At 35.4% G+C, this 7,417-nt stretch overlaps 1 long non-coding RNA gene across 1 annotated transcript; it reads right to left on the bottom strand.

Moving 5' to 3' along the window:
• Window positions 1-5,412: 5,412 nt before the first annotated feature.
• LOC122039608 lies at window positions 5,413-7,195 on the bottom strand. The gene is made up of 3 exons (XR_006128265.1): window positions 6,886-7,195; window positions 5,732-5,807; window positions 5,413-5,505 (listed from the first exon to the last, which is right to left on the bottom strand). It is a non-coding gene; the product is annotated as an uncharacterized LOC122039608 (long non-coding RNA).
• Window positions 7,196-7,417: the final 222 nt, after the last annotated feature.

Here is a 7,417-nt window from a genome sequence, read left to right as displayed (position 1 = left end):
ATCATCCTAACTTTATGACAAATAAAATTAATAGTTGGTCTGTCTTCGATCAAATATTTGGTCAAAACTTTAGAATTTAAAATAATATTGATTCCTCAAGCAATATCATTTAAATTCACCAACACCTCAAACACCGTGAATTTTGTATGCCAAGATAGTGTGGACGTATACAAATTTAAACATTTGTAAGAGGAAGGTCTTACCTATTAATTATCTTGTCAACCTATAATTACCTCAAACACCATGAATTTTGTGGCATGTGGACGTATACAAATTCAATCATTTGTAAGAGGAGGTTTTACCCCATTAATTTTATTTTGTCAACCTAACTTTATGACAAATAAAATTACCTCAAACACCATAAATTTTGTATGCCATGATAGTGTGGACGTATACAAATTTAAACATTTGTAAGAGGAGGGTTTACCTAGTTTTATGACAAATTAATAGTTGGTTTTTCTTCGGTTACACAAATAATAGCAATGCCTTTAATGGGGAGGATACTATTAAATGTGCCTAAGTGTATACCATTACTTGATACTAAGTCCACTAAATAGAATTGTGCTCGTTCAATTGGAGAAGATCACACACATCCTAAATAATTTCCTATAATCATCCATTAAGGAAGTTTGATCTAGTGATCCGTAAACAAACTCATCCGATGTAGAGGAAGACACTCAGAGCCAACACGCAAGTTTGAATGCATCACTTACAAACCAGTAATGGAGACCGTGGAATTTAATTAAATTCCTCTCCCACTTAGTTATTTAGAACAAGGAAGTTTAACATGCACACAAGCACACAAACACAAGCGCACACAACATAAAAGACAATAAATAAGAAAAATAAATTTCCAACTATTATGGCCTTTATCCATAGCTGTCCTTCGTGTGCCATCAACCCTAACTGCTGCCATCTTTAGCCACCGCTATCGGATCTAATCATCGCATCTATCTCGCTTCTTTTTCCACTGCGCCTCTGGTCCTCAAATATTCCCACGCCTCGCAAAGATACAATCCACGACAAAAATAAAATTTTACATTTATCTATCTTTTATTCCACGAAGGAATGTACATATAATCTAGATCAAACAAAATGTAAAATCCTAATAATTAATACAGCTCCTGTTGTATTTAATATTACAATCATGCACACACATAAAATTCCCTCGACATGTCCGAGGGTCCAATCATACACAAACACAACATGACCATAATAGTTGGATCTAGGATGCCTGCAACCACAGAGTTAATCTATTTGCACATCCTACTATTATCATGCCTAAATTATGTATGACATGTTCATAATTAAACCAAAAACCAAACACACAGAGGTATAACCTCACTCTGATACTAATTGTTGGTTGCTACTCGGAATACCATCCTAGTTCCCCTTATAAAAATTTGTACAAACATAGAACTATCCTAGCTACCCATGTGATCTATTAAAGTTAAATTTGGATTACAAACGATGCTTAACATTATTAATCCAAATTTCCCTTTAGAAGTTAAACTTGGATTGGAACGAAACTTAACATTCTTACTCCAAGTTCAACCGATGTGATCTTCCTAAGTTAAACCATATTACAAAAGTTATCAAATATCTATTTCAAAGATCTGCTTCCAGGTTAAACATGGCGAGGCACTAGGCCTTCTTGGGTATGGGATCATCCACCACTTCCTAGACAAAGCCTCACAAAGAAATTGGATATTTAACTTCTTATAGCAAACTAGGTTTAACTATAGAGACCTCAATAGAAATACAATATCGAAACATGAAATCGAACAATAAAATCGATAACAAAAATGATAACTAAAAATCGATAACCTCTTGTGTTTGGTTTTTCAAAATCTATACAAAAGATGACTAGTTATGATGCGGAAACTAATAACTAGTTATACCTTTTATAGCTTATGGACCTCTTGATCTTCTATTGTATTCCTCTCATTCTCTTGGATGTCGTGTGGGCAACGATCTTCCAAGATGAAATCCACTCAAGCTTCTTCCAAGGATTCTAAGATCCGACCACCAAATAACCTCCAAGGGATGCTAAACAAGAGAGCTTCCTTCTCTTCTTCTTCTCCTTCAAGCAACCGGCCACCAAGAGATCTCCCACAATTGATGCCACCAGCCTCCAAGAGAGAAAACAAAAGGAGAGAAGAGAAAGAACAAGGGTCGACCACCAAGGAAGAATAGAGAGGAATAGAAGATGTGTTATAAGGTGAGGCACCCCCTCCTTCTCTTTTATATTCCTTGGTCTTGTCAAAAAAGGAAAGTTTTATAACAAAAAATAAAATTTACTTTTCTCCCATGAGTTGGCCGGCCACAAGCTTGTGCTCCAAGCAAGGAAATATTTTAAACAAAATTAAAATCTCTCTTTTAAAATCCCTTTTGTGGATGTTTATAAAAGGAATGTTTTATAAATTAAAATCTCTCTCTATTTTAAATCATTTTATGGATATCTATAAAAGGAAAGATTTAAAATAAAACATGGTTACAAAAAGGAAAGTTTTATAGCAAAACTTAAAATCTTTCTTTCACATTACAGATAACTACAAATAAGGAAAGATTTCAAATATCTCTTTTATTCCTTTGTAGAAAGCTATAAAAAGGAAAGATTTTAAAATTTAAAACTCTCTTTTAAAACCATCATAAAAGAAAATTTTTTAACAAAAAAAAAACTCCTTTTATTTCCTTTTGTGACCAATCTAAAAAAGGAAAGTTTTATATTAAAAATCATCCTTTTAAATCCTTTTTATGGATCTCTATAAAAGGAAAGATTTTACAAAAATAAAACTTCCTTTTCTTCTTGTGTGTGGTCGGCCCCTTGCTTGGGCACCAAGCGAGGCTTGGTCGGCCCTAGCTTGGCTCCAAGCTTAGCTTGGACGACCCCTTGCTTGGTCTCCAAGCAAGGCTTGGTCGGCCCTAGCTTGGGCCTTAAGAAGCTAGGCTTTTGGGTGGATATAAGGCTTTATATAAGAGGCTACAATAGGGACCTAGAGGAGGAATTAGTTTTGGCCTTCCGATGAGCTTGAGTTTCTCGTATTCGCCCCGGACACCCAACTCAAGTTCATCAATAATATCTCATTCTACTAAAGAGTTATTATTGCACTACCGCACCAATCCCATATAATATGGGCTCCTTCTTATCATGAGTGTGTTAGTCTCCCTGTATTTAAGATATTGAATGCCCACTAATTAAATGAGTTACTGACAACTCACTTAATTAATATCTAGCTCCAAGAGTAGTACCACTCAACTTTATTATCATGTCGAACTAAGTCCACCTGTAGGATTTACATGACAATCCTTATGAGCTCCTCAAGCACTACAAGAAAAAAGCCTAACAACAACGATTTTTCACCGTTGTTGTAGCCCATTTTGAACTGTTGTTAAAGGCCGTGTTGTTAAAAGGGGTGCCCAAAGACAACAGTTTTTAACCGTTGTCTTTGAAGGCAAAGACAACATTTTTACAATGGTGAAAAAATGTTGTCTTTTCCTTCAAAGACAACAGTTTTTCACCGTTGTCTTTGAGCGTCTACCTTTAACAACAAGGTCTTCAACAACAGTTTTAAACTATCTACGACAACGGTGAAAAACCGTTGTCTTTTTTAGATAAAAAATAAAAAAAAATTAATACACAATTTTCCAATATTATAAATCATTAAAAATATTAAATTTCAAAATAAAATTTAATATACAATTTTCTAACATTCAAAAATAATATCTATAACATTCTGAAGAAATTTCATAAGCAACTAACAAAATGATAACACTATTAAAACAAATGTAGAACAATATAACACGAGATTTTCTACTTAGATGTCGGTGAAGAGGAGGGACTGCCGCTCCTAGTGCTCCTTAATTTGTTAAAGTCTCTCCATTTTTTTAGTTTATCGGCATTCTTCCCAGTACTCTTGAGGGCACCTATTCGAATAAAGATATATATTACAAATTAGAAACTAAACCGTGCGCGTGATTCTAATTGCACTGCATAAATGTTACATAACCATAAAAATCATTTGATCTAGCCATCTAACAGAAGTGCAAAAAGTGTTATCTATGTAACATAAATGGTAACATCTTGAAACAATATGGTGGCTCTTAAATTTCTTATTAAGCAGAATTTTCATTTTATGTCACTGCATACAAAGCTTCTATTGTAAACCATGCAAACATTATTTTTCCCAGTGATCAAGCAGCATTAATTCTAAAAGGTACAATCTAATGCAAACGTTCCCACACACTCCATATGATGCTAAGGAGTAAGTCATACATTCTGAATAGGGTATGCTTCCACCAAATTGATTATTGCTAAGATCTCTACAGACAGGATTACCATTAGATGGGCACCTACAAAACTAAATGATAGTTGGAAGCATATTCAAACAACTCACAATCTAAGAAGGTTTGGTGGGAGGTTATAAGGTATCAAATTACCATTTCCTAGATTGTTTTGGTTCATATCCCTGTAGCAAACTAGCATTGTGAGAATATTGAATTCCAAGAGGAATCTCTAAAAATTTTGCTAACTTACAGCTCCTCCAGGGAAGCCATTTGGTTCATATTATAGCCCAGTGTTCCAGATAGACCCAAACTTGACAATTTTCTGCTAGCACAAAAGGAAAGAGTGCATCAATTAGATAAGAAGCAAGCAAAACATACTAAGATTCAAATCACAAGTTATCACTCTCACATAATTGTCACTGATGAGCCAGAGCATGTAATTCCCTGCCATGATTCCCTGCATGGATCACCACTTTGCTTCCAGCCTAATAGCTGTGGTGCTGAATTCAAACTCCCGAACAGAACATAGAGAGCAGAAGCTGCGCAGGGAGCATGAAAACTGAGTACAAGAATCAAGTTGAATTGGATAAAGCAACAATTTCTCTAGGCGTATTAGGTAAAACTCAGACCACGCAGTTCTTGTGGGATAACTGCAGAAATTTAAAACATTTCTTTTCCTGTTTTCTACTTGTTGGATGAATACCTAGAATAATAAATCTACTAAACAAGAGTCACAAGAAGAATAGGAAGCCTTAAAAAAAATCTCTTTCGGCAACTAAATGAAGCAAACTAATCGATCAGCATCATAATTTGCAGAAGGAAAAAAAATAAATCAACCTTTTGCAAGCATGTGAATTTGGCACTTATCAACCAAAACACCAAGTCAGAAAAGCAATTCAAGAGCGCCAAGAAATTGTTCAAGCCCTTTCCAGGAGAAAGCACACACCAAACCCTCAACGATACTATCAACTCACTCACCGTCGTTGGGATCGGTAGCGCCAAAAGCGAAGCTCGGATTCGGATCGCAAGTCCAGATACAAACCAAAATGACCCAAATCGCGACGGCCCCTTCTGCCTTCCCCTGCGCCATTCTCCCAGCCATCGGAGAGCGAAAGCTCACCTCCCCGCCGCATTGTATTATAAGAGAGTATCATCTCCGTATCCTCTCCCCCTTGATCTTCCTTTGCTGAAACCAATATCTTTCCCTCTACTTATATCCTGCATCACATAAATAAATAAAAAATGCTTACCCCTTGTCATAAATACAAAAAAAATAAATGTAACTTACAAAAATTTTAATAACCAATAATGCATTCACCCCTTATCATACTTAATGCGACCTATATGGCAGGTTCATCATGTTGCAAAATTTTTTATTTAAAGTAAAAATATATATGCATGGCAGGTTCATCATGCACCCTGTATAATGCATACCTCTACTTACCTGCAACTGGATCATAGTAACAAAATTAACATTGAAGATGTAGTCTCTTCTTCAGTCACAGTAAAACCTATAACTCCTGATACAGTTAAATCAGATGTGAGAATTGAGATGAGTTTAAAGGAAAAATGATGTTTGACTCTTCAACATTAGAAACTTATGAACTCATATAGTTTTAGCAAACTAAAACTAACAACACAGATCAATAAGAACATAAAATTCATAATCAACATCAAAGACTTTAAAATTCCTAACCAACAGAACTTAAATTATTGATACTCATACAATCTGAAAAGTATTTGTCAGAAGTAATTGAAATTGAAATCACTATATAGGAATCTGAAACATACTGAAGCTAATAGGACTGATCAACATTAGAAACTTACAAACTCATATAGTTTCAGCAAACTGAAACTATATAACACAGATCTACAGAATCAACATTGAAGACTTTAAAATTCTTAGCCGGAAAAACTCAAATTACTGATACTCATACAATATAAAATATATTTGTTAGAAGTAACTGAAACTAAAATCACTATATTGGAATCTGAAACAAATTAAAACAGCATCTTAAACTTATAAAGTCATGTAATTTCAGATAACTAAAACTATATATCATAGATCTATAACAACTCAAAATTCAATATTAACATTGTAGAATTTAGAATTCCTAGCCAACATCACAGATTTGTTACTAATTGCGGAGACTAAGAAATGAAATGTGATGGGGGTTTTTAGTTGAGTTGCTAGGACTATAAATGAAAGACAATACAAGTAATGAAAACTAATCTAATTAAGTACAATTGCGGAGAATTAGAGACAACATAAAGTAAGCGTCTAACGAAACTAACATACAACGAATCCTAATCTAATCTAACATAATTTCATTCAAATAAAGAACACAAATTTAAATATTCAAACGAAATAACCATTGCAAGAAATTGAACAACTTAAATGCATCAACTAGAGTCCAACTAATGGAAGAAACATTTCATCAAACACCATGTGAGCATTAATCAAGTTAAACCAAAGGGCATGCAATCTTAACATGGGAAGCTAATGTCATTACCATTCAACAATCAAACTAGACAACCCAACACACACAAAAAAAAAAAAAAATCAACCAAGACGACAGTTGTGGATGAAGTTTCAACCTCGAGCGGAATGGATGGCGTGTGACGAGCAGCGGAAATGAATCATGCTACCACCTACGGATTCAGAAGGGTGTATAGTGCAGAAGAGCTTGGAATCCTGAAGCTCACTGATGTAAACTTGTCGGTGGATGAAGGTGGGCTGTCAAAATCTCTCCCAATTGAATAGAGAGCTGTGGATGAGGATGGATGAATGGAAGAGCCTCGGATTGGAGAGTTCCCAAGGTGGCGCTTCCGCTCCCAATCGGGAGAGGAAGAAGGTGGAGATGGTCAGTGCCTCCTCTCCCGATTGGGTGAGGAAGAAGATAGAATAGTGGCCTTTGGTGAGGAAGGTGTTGGGTTTTTCGGGCCGCGAAAACCGCTTTTCGCGTCGCGGAAACCCCGAATCACCCAAAGCCGTAGATCCGTGCAAGGAAAAATTTCGAAAACACAAATACGAGTTCTATATTACGATCTACAGTAGATCTACAAAGGAAAAACCATTTTACCTTCGATGCGTGCCCTTGCAAAATCCCGCTCGTCCAAGGTACTTGTC

The sequence above is a fragment of the Zingiber officinale genome, chromosome 2A, assembly GCF_018446385.1.
Source record: "Zingiber officinale cultivar Zhangliang chromosome 2A, Zo_v1.1, whole genome shotgun sequence".
Lineage (NCBI taxonomy): Eukaryota > Viridiplantae > Streptophyta > Magnoliopsida > Zingiberales > Zingiberaceae > Zingiber > Zingiber officinale.
This window is presented reverse-complemented; position numbering and strand designations above follow the sequence as displayed.